A 10,670-nucleotide genomic window follows, 5' to 3' on the forward strand; every position below is an offset into this window, starting at 1 on the left:
CTACCACAACAGGCGAAACAAATATCACATTTTTCTTGCTGTACATGTCAAATTAAATCTCCCAGCAATGGCGGTCATTATTGGCAACCCTCTCCTCCCTCCAAGGAGAAAATGGGCCAGGGGGCCATGCTCACTCTCTGTGTTCATCACTGTAGGTAAGCTCATTATCTGAGGGAGCAAATGGGGAGGAGGTGGGGGGAGAATGGATCATTATGAAGGTCAAAGTCTCCCCACACAGGGGCATGGGGATCTTGCCGAGCCACTCACAAGCCAAGAGGTTTAAGGTCCAGCCCATATCCCTACAGTTACATCCCCTTCCACATTCTGGGTGCCATCTGCAGGCTCAACCCAGGCCTCCACCACTCAAGGAAAGTTTTCAAACCCCACCATGTCCCAAGCCTGCGAAATCTCACAGCAGCTCCATTCCCGTACTAGCACACAGGTACAGGTACACACACCCACGTGCACACACACACACATATATACACACACACACACACACACACTGCCCTAAGTCCCTTGGACATCCCAGCTCTTTGCTTTCTTGAGGCCATTCGAGGCTTAGGAAAAATATCGGGAACTTCTTTTTATTTTTACTTTTATCTTTTCTAACTTCTATTTGGTATTTTTGTAAAAGAAGTATGTTAGCATGCTAGCATGCTACCTTATAGGATTAAAAATAAATATTTATTTTAAAAGTTCATTTATTTAAAATTTAGTTATTTAAACAAACTGCTGTGTACTGAGAGGGGTTGATGATCAAAAAAAAGTTTGAGAAGCCCAGGACCAGCATTTTGAACTCAAAGCCTGTTAACTCTGAGTAGAGCAAAAGAATCTCCAGCCACGAGAATTTGAGTCCTGCTTGCTTTCCTGATTTGGGAAGGGAAAGAGCTTCTCATCCTTCCTGATTCACATCCTGAGCAGCCTGGAGGTTTAGATATGTGAAGAGGCCGACCTTATAGCTGTGAAGGCAGAATTCAAACCCGGATCCAACTGGCTCCAGAGCCATGCCCTATCCAATTCACTGTGGTGTGACACACAGATATGTATCTGTCTCCCCCTTCGATGATGACCACCTTGCCCCAGCCTTTCATTCAGTGCTTTTGCCCAGAGTAAGCATGAGCACCACCACCCATCTGTCATATTTTCATACTGTGGTGGCTTGTCTATTGCTATGATGTTGGAAGCTATGCCACCGGTATTCCAAATACCAGCAGGGTCACCTGTGGTGGTCCGCTTTCAGGGGAACTTCCAGACTAAGACAGACTAGAAAGAAGACCTGGCGATCTACTTCTGAAAATCAGCCAAGGAAAACCCCATGGATCACACAGAATATTGTCTGATATCATGCTGGAACATGAGCCCCCTAGGTTGGATGACACCCAAAACACGCAGTGGCCACAACAATCAAGCATACCAACGATTGTGAGGATGGCACAGTTCCAGGAAACCTTTTGTTCTATTGTACATGGGGTCACCATGAGTCAGAGTCAACTCAACAGCAACTAACACCAAGCAGAAGCAACATTTTCCGAAGCTGTGGGACTACGTGAGCTTGCTGCTGGTAATATTGGAGTCGTGGCATGAAAAGGGCAGAGGGCAGTTCTGGAGCCCTCCACCCTATTTATATCTCTTCTGATGTCCCCTTGGTCAGCCCACCCCATTGATGTTCCAGGCCTCCAGTTTTGATCTCAAAAGAGAGAACTTCTTGGAAACAGGAAGCCCTTATGGGACAATGCTGGATGGAAGTTCCCCCCGAAAGACTGCCCTCTCTAGAACTCAGGTTTCCTCATGTGCAAAGTGAAGGTGATAATTCCCACCTGTCTGCCTGCCTTCAGGATCCTTGGGAGGATCCAGTGAGATAACATGGGGACAAGGTGGAGTGAAGCGGCTATATGGGCCAGGCAGCTACACCACGGGAAGGGGCTGCTGAGGGAGCAGCACCTGGGGAGGACACGTGCCCTGGTGGTCCTAGGGCAGGTCAGGGAAGAGTGGTTCCCTGATAAATCTCAGAGGTCAGAGCTGGGGGTTCAGAATTTCTCCTGCCCAAGTCAGGAGAAGGGCTGCTGATGAACCATCAGCAAAGAAGACCCCACCACCACCGAACACCTCTGAAATCACCTCATTGCTCACTACCCTAATGACCAGGGTCAAACTGCTCTCTCGTGCCCTCTCTCAAACAGAGAGAGAAGGAGGGAGACCAATACTCCTGGCCTAAGGGGACTAGGAAGAGCAGGGAGAGAGCCTCCCAGGCTTAGAGGTGCCATTGGGGATGTCACCCAAGTGACTGCCTCCTTGATATCCAAAGTCTCTTCTCCTTAATATCCAGATAAAATTACTTCAGCTCCCAACCCACACGCTCTGGCCAGTCCAAGAAATTCTTCACTATCTCTTAAGTTTTAGGGGGACCTAAGTTTCTCCTAGGAGTCCTTGGGTGATGTAAATCATTAAGCACTTGACTAGTAACAGAAATGTTGGTAGCTCAGACCCACCCAGAGATACCTCAGAAGAAATGCCTGGTGATCTGCTTCTGAAAGATCACAGCCATGAAAACCCTATGGAGCACAGTTCTATTCTGCAACACATGGGGTCGCCATGAGTAAATATCGACTTGAAGGCAACTGGTTAGTTTCTCCTGAATTAGTCCTTGGCCCAGACTGCTTATCCATGGATGCTGGCTCCCGTCCGGAGCTCTTGTCTCTACAGCTAGCACCCACTCACCACGCACCAGCCCCTCTGAGCACCCACTCCTCCATCTCCCAAGCACCATTCCTGGGAATGCAAGGCTGAAGACGCAGGAGACCTTTCCCCGAACTGCTGGTGGAGGAAGGGTGATGACAACAACACAACCTCACTGTTGGCTTTGCAGGCCTGTAGGTCACTGTCGTTACCACAGGGATTTCTGATTGGCCTTGTCTGTCCTCAGGCTCCGGGTTTCTACAGACCACTAAGTATCCCCTTCCACAAGGACTTCCTCCTTTCTTCCCTTGCTCTGCACTCTTCCCCCAGTTCTCATCCCCCTACCCTCTTTCCCTCATGAAGCCTGAAGAAACTCAAAATTCCTGTTATTTAGGCCTCTCATACATTGCTGCTGGGAGTGCAAATAAGTTACAAGCTCTATGGAGGCAATGAGAAGTAATACATATCAAAATCATTAATGCATAAGACCTTTGAGCCAACAATTACACTTCTAGGCATTCGTCTGACAGAGGCACCTGTAATGTGAAAATACACGGTAACCATTCCCTTGTAAATCATTTACCTACCTCGAAAGAGAATGTTGGGTTTGGACTGAACTTGTGCACAATGCTCAGGTAATAAAAGAGGAAATTGTGGTGGAAAGCAATTGGATATGGTTGGGAGAGGGACAATTATCTTAAAAAATCATCCCCAAATAGTAAGAAATAATCATTTTGAGTGGGACAGCCTTGTGGAGCAAATTTAGAAAACTAATGACCAGCGAGTGGTACCAGGTTTCTAGAGTGTGGAAATGGCTGTGAGCACCAGTGTTCGTTGAGTGATTGGAGATGATGGGACTCTGGTGGCCATTTTGATTAGCTGTGGCTGTCACCCTATGAATTAGTGATAGGCCCAGGGCTCCAACTCATATCTCCTGGTCTCTGAGGCTCATGAGCTCAGTGGCGTGAATTTTTGCTAACTGCAAAATGGCCAGGGGTGGGGTGGTATGTAAACAGTGTTGGATTTATGTGGGGGATTTAGTGGATTGGCTCAGCACCCATTCTAACATACTTCTAGAGTACCTTCATTTCTGTAGTCTAATAAGCTAAAAACTATATTTCCCAGACTTCCTAGGGTTCTGCATGAAGGTCTTTTCCTGCTTCTTACTGTAGCTGTTGGCAAGCACATCATGTGGGTTTTTCCACAGGAGTATCCCATTACCCATCATTGGCCTTGAGGGTGTAGAGAGGCAGTTGTGGCAGAGGAAGAAGTGGCTTCCTGATCCCTGGACTCAGCTACAGCACTGTGTTCTTAAAGTCAACATTTGAGTTGCCCTTTCTGATTCCACCACTATTCCTGGTTGCAGCAGAAGCAGCAGCTGCCCTGGCAGAACAATTCTATGGTGTTGTTGTAGGAGTCACGCCCGGGGCCCTGCCTAGAGCCCACTTCTCCAGCCTTTCCAATCATTGTGTAAACACCTTATTCCCTGTATTAAATCCTTTCTGCTTAAAATAGCAGGAGTGGTTCGTTTGCTACAACTGAACTCTGTCCCTGGCTGATATCACTTCATTAGACATTTGACACTATAATGTTACATTTTCAATTTTTTACCATTGGCATACACAAGTTCTAACACAAAGTAAGTTGTCAATGACTTGTTGAATGTCATTTTAAAAGTGATAGTTGACTGTCTTTTTTGATAGTAAAAACAATAAATGCGAGAGGCGGGGCCAAGAAGGCGGAGTAGTCAGGTGCTTCTGGTGATACCTCTTATAACAAAGACCCAAAAAAACAAGTGAAACAATTATATATACGACAACCTAGGAGCCCTGAACATCAAAGGCAAAGTTAGTAAATGGACTGAGCAGCAAGGGGAGGGAGAGATGGTTCAGAAGTGGCTCAGAGTTGCTGGACCTGACTCGGCAGGAATCAGTGCCCCTCGGGCAGGATCCCCTGGAGAGACAGCGGCGGGGCTGGTGGTAGCGTTGTGGACTTGGTTTCCTCAGGGACAGACAGTGACCCGCACAATCTACTCACACCTCCAGAACCAGAGAATAATGGTGCTCTCTTTTTTTCTGCAAAAGCTAAGTACTTGCATTTATTTTATCACACCCCCAGCCCCCAAGCTGGCTTCAGTGGCTGTCCATTTCCCTGGCCCTGAGATAGGTCCTGCTGCATCCTCTGAGCCATTCTCCTGGCCTTGGAGAAGGAATAAATTCACAATTGGGGGAAAAGATAACCTGCCAGCTCCACTAAACTGGGGAGCTCAGGACAGAAACAGCTCCTGTCCAGGCACAAATGGTACACAGACTTTCAATAACTTTCACACCTGCTGCATGGACCTGTGTGGGCCCATTTAAGGAGAATAGGCCCTTGTTGGCAGACTACAACACTTTCAGCTGTGTGGTGGAGAGGTGGGTTCTTGATGTTTGACACTGCTTTGCCTATTAAACAGGGTCCTCACCTACCCACGTCAGGGGCCTAATGACTGGTGGCTCCACCCAAGTCACCTAGCCACCTGTGACAAGGGTCCAAGGATAGGCAGTACCTTATCCTTACAACCAAAAGCACTGGGTACCCATGGTCCAGCTGCAGAACCCACCCACCTGTGTGCTCCAGGGAACAGGGATGCGCTTTCCTCACAGACACTTGGGGGGATGGCTGTCAGAGCCCTGCCTTCTTCAGAGCATGGCCCTCTGCTGCAACCAGATACTTGTGCCTACACCAATCACCCCTGCCCCTCTTAGACTGTAGGACAGAGCCTGTACCACACACTTGATGACCAATCACCTGGACACCTGAGCTGAATCCATACAAGAAAAGTGAATGGACTTCTAGCCTCATATACCTGGTAACAGGTCTAGTCATCTGGTGACAGGATGTTAGAGCTTCAAAGGCAAAAATAATCAACCTAGCTCACTCAAGCAGCCTATTTGGGCATATTAAAACAAAACAAATCAAGAAGCTAAGATACGGTAAGCAAACATAAATTAACACAGTAACTTATAGATGGCTCAGAGACAACAGTCAATATCAAATCATATAAAGAAGCAGAACATGATTGCTTCAACTAGCTCTCAAAACAAAGAATCAAGGGATCTTCTGGATGAAGATGTATTCCTGGAATAACCAGATGTAGAATACAAAAGAATACAGAACTCTTCAAGACATCAGGAACGAGATCAGGCAAAATGAAGAACAAGCCAAGGAACACACAGATAAAGCAGCTGAGGAAATTAAAAAGGTTATTCAAGAACATAATGAAAAATTTAATAAGCTGCAAGAATCCATAAAGAGACAGCAATCAGAAATTCAGAAGATTAACAATAAAATTACAGAATTAGATAACTCAATAGAAAGTCAGAGGATCAGAATTAAGGAAATGGAAGGCAGAATTAGTGAGATTGAAGATAAAACATTTGGCACCATTATATTCGAAGAAAAATCAGATAAAAGAATTTAAAAAAATGAAGACACCCTAAGAATTATGTGGAGCTCTATCAAGAGAAATACCCTGCAAGTGATTGGAGTACTAGAACAGGGAGGGGTAACAGAAAATACAGAAAGAACTGTTGAAGATTTGTTGGCAGAAAACTTCCCTGATATCGTGAAAGACGAGAAGATATCTATCCAAGATACTCATCGAACTCCACATAAGGTAGATCTCAAAAGAAAGTCACCAAGACATATTATAATCAAACTTGCCAAAACCAAAGATAGAGAGAATTTTAAGAGCAGCTAGGGATAAATGAAAAGTCACCTACTAAGGAGAGTCAATAAGAATAAACTTAGACTACTCAGCAGAAACCAAGCAGGCAGGAAGGCAATGGGATGACTTATATAAAGCATTGAAGGAAAAAAATTGCCAGCCAAGAACCATATATTCAGCAAAACTGTCTCTCAAATATGAAGGCAAAATTAGGACATTTCCAGATAAACAGAAGTTAGGGAATTCACAAAAACCAAACTAAAACTACAAGAAATACTAAAAGGGGTTCTCTGGTTAGAAAATCAATAATATCAGATATCAACCCAAGACTAGAACACGGGACAGAGCAACCAGATGTCAGCCCAGTTAGAGAAATCACAAAAATAAATCAAGATAAAAAAAATGCTCAAAACAGGGAAACAGCAATGCCATTAAGTAAAAGGTGACAACATTAAAACAATAAAGAGGGACTAAAAAATGTAGTCGTAGATCTTTCATATGGAGAGGAAGTCAAGGTGATATACAGAAGCAAAATATAGGTTTAAACTTAGGAAAATATGGGTAAATATTAAGGTAACCACAAAGGAGAATAACAGTCCTACTCATCAAAATAAAATATAAGAAAAAAATAAAGACTCAGCAAAAACAAAATCAACAACAACAAATATGAGGAAAAGACAGTATATAAAGATAAGCTACTCAGCACAAAAAATTAAGTGGGAAGAAGAAACTGTCAACAGCACACAAAAAAAGACATCAAAATGACAGAACTAAACTCATACCTATCCATAATTATTCTGAATGTAAATGGACTAAACGCACAAATAAAGAGACAGAGAGTGGTAGAATGGATTAAAAAAAAAAAAAAAAAAAACCACAATCTGTCTATATGCTGCCTACAAGAGATACACCTTAGACTTAAAGACACAAACAAAAGCTCAAAGGATGAAAAAAAATATATCAAGCAAACAACAATCAAAAAACAGCAGGAGTGGCAATATTAATTTCTGACAAAATAGACTATAAAATTAAATCCACCACAAAGGATAAGGAAGGACACTATATAATGATTAAAGGGACAATATATCAGGAGGATATAACCATATTAAATATTTATGCACCCAATGACAAACTAACAGCATTGAAAAGAGAGATTGACAGCTCCACAATAATAGTAGGAGACTTCAATACACCACTTTCTGCGTAGGACAGAACATCCAGAATGAAGCTCAGTGAAGACAAGGAAGATCTAAATGTCACAATCAACCAACTTGACCTTATAGATATATACAGAACACTCCACCCAACAGCAGCCAAGTACACTTTCCTTTCCAGCACACATGGAACATTCTCTAGAATAGACCACATATTAGGTCTAAAGCAAGGCTTAGCAGAATCCAAAACATCAAAATGTTACAAAGCATCTTCTCTGACCATAAGGCCATAAAAGTAGAAGTCAATAACAGAAAAAGCAGGGAAAAGAAATGAAACGCTTGGAAACTGAAAAATGCCCTGCCCCAAAACGACTGGGTTATAGAAGAACTTAAGGATGGAATAAAGAAATTCATGGAATCCAATAAGAATGAAAACACTTCCTATCGTTAACTTGTTTCCCCTGGGGTGGATGGCTTTCAAGGCTGCTTCTCCACAGTGTGGAAAAAAAGCCACTTCAAACACTGGTTCATGAATGTAATGTACTCACAACTCCCAAGAAATGGTATGGGCAGGAAATAGAAACAGCTCCCAAAATGTTTGAGACAGATTTATGGAGGCTAAGTCACAAATGGCTGCCACTGAGTTAGCCTTTGGAGATCCTTGGGGGCTGGGACTCCCCCTCTCTTCTGATGTCCTAGGATCTGTCTCCAGGTTGCTTCACTTCCTTATCTTGACCTCTGGTAATGGACTTTCTGATGACCCAGCCTGTTGGCCCACAAGCATAACTGACTCAAGTGGTTGGCCAGGCAAACAGTTCTTGGATATTGAAATGATGGGTCTCTCCACAACTTGGCACTGGTAGTTTTTCTATCTTTTTTCTTTTCTGTCTTGATGAATAAAAATCTCTGAAGTTTATGCTATAGCAGAACTAACAGAAGCATAACTTAAGTTTTGCAACCTCCAAAATTTCACATAATTCTGATGGTTCTATTAGGCTGGCTTTACCTTTACTCTGAGCTCTGTTGGTGGCCCTTTGACGTATTAAACTGGGACACTGTGGGGGTAGGGAGGCCCACCATCTCCTACTTGTAACACAGGGTTGAGCTTATGAATGGTAGCCAACTCTGTGGTCCGGGAAGGGAGGAGATAACATCAAGGGTGAGTCTGCTGTGTGTCAGGTTCTTGTACATGACTCCTAATAATACCCAACACCTGCTGAGTGCTGAGCAACATCTGCTGAGCCAGCGCTAGGCCAAGCTCTTCATAAGCAATCCTGTGAAGTGAGGATGGTTATTCTGTCTATTCTACAGAGGAGGGAAGTGAGGTTCACAGAGGTTAAAAAATAAGGCATCACTGGTGGGAAGAAGCCCCTGCTCAAACCATCTCCCAGCACCACACAATCTTCATGGCATCTCTGCAAGGCAGGCATTACTGTCCCCATTTTTCAGAGGAGAAAAATGAGGCTCTAAGCAGCAGTTAAGTAGCTTTGCCCAGTCCTCACAGGTAGGAATTGGCAAAGGCAGGAACAAGCACACAGGCCTCCTGACATCAAGAGAAATATTTTCTCAAGAGGAACAAAGCAGGGAGTGAGGACAGAGAAATTTTTCTTCCTTTTGTTAAACTGGGATCCCCCTAAGGTCAGACATGTTTGATTCAGCACCTCCCCACCACACACACACACACACACACACACACCATGCCCCTCAGGCCACCTAGCCTGCCCCCACAGAAAGGCATGAGACTGTATGTGCTGAAGGGATCATGGAGCCAGGAGGCAGCCCTGCAACATCTGGCCCTGAAGAAGGAGAGAAATGGGGGAGGCAGTCCTATCTGAGCCAGGGGCCTGGGAGACTGAATGAGACAGCATCCAGCCGTCAGGGTCCAGCCAGCCTGGCCACAGAAGGGAAAAGCTCTGAGCAATGGAGGGCGGGGACAGTGGTGGCGATCCTCAGTGCAGGGCACAGCTCACCACTGGGAGGAGCCCTCCGAAGACCTCTGACCAGCTGCTTCTAACGCTGACCATGGTTCACGTGCACTGTGGGAAGCCTGGGGACACGGTCCCTACCCAGGGGAGCCATGCTCTCGTGGAGGAACTAGACAACAAGCAAGTAAGCCAGTAGATATGTAAAATAAGCACAGCTTGTGTCACTTTCTGGGAAGGAAACAGACGGGGGTGGTAGAGAATAACGTGGTGGCCTGGGGAAAGCTTCTGGGAGAGGTGATGTTTGAGCTGAGACCAGAAGCAAGAGAAGGAGTCTACCACGGGAAGCTTTGGCAAGAGGGCACTTTGGGCAGAGAGAATGTAAGTACAAAGGCCCTGAAACATGAAAAACACTAAGGAATGTCTAGGAGACCCATGTGGCTGGAGCATGAGAAAAGGGGGAGTATGGTGAGACACGAGCTTCCTCAGTGCTACTGCAGGGGAAAAAGAGCCCCCAGCAGGACGTCCAGGGGCCCTGGATTCAACTCCCTGCCCTGTTGAAGCCTCAGCGGGTGACTGAGGCAGGCCCTCTCCACCTTGGGGCTCCGGGCCTCCTTTACACAATGATGGAGTTGACTCCCAGGGTTCCGGCTCTCGGGTGAGGGGAATATTTTCCCATGGTCCCCCAACACCACCATTCTCATCACCCCCTGGACTGGTGTCTTTATCTCTGGTGGTTTCCAGAAAATCTTAGAACTCCTTCTCCAGTCCTGGAACGGAGGGGCTGAGAGAGAAGAAGGAAATTCTCACACACAACTTTCTCCCAGAGAGTTTGCTCCTATTCCCAGTCTGACAACCGACAACCCTCAGAACTCTGTCCCCCCACTCCCTTCCTCCTCCTCCTCTCCCCCTGTCTCCCTCTCTCCCCCCACCCCCTTCTCCGGCTTAATGACTTCCACATGGGCCTCTGGCGGCTGGAGCCAAGCCTCCCAGCATTGTCTGAAATCTCCAAATTTAGAAGAAATATGAAAATTGTCAACCACTCCTTCCTTAGGGGGTAAAAGCAACATTCGGCACCAGGGGCAGGTCAAGGCGAGGCGGTCACGTGGCAGGCGCCCGGGCCAATGGGGGGCCCCCAGGAGGACTTGGTACCCGCCTCACCCCAACACCGGGCTCGCCTCTTCAGCTCATATAAGGTAAAAGGCA

This window comes from Loxodonta africana, chromosome 2, assembly GCF_030014295.1.
Source record: "Loxodonta africana isolate mLoxAfr1 chromosome 2, mLoxAfr1.hap2, whole genome shotgun sequence".
NCBI classification, from domain to species: Eukaryota; Metazoa; Chordata; class Mammalia; order Proboscidea; family Elephantidae; genus Loxodonta; species Loxodonta africana.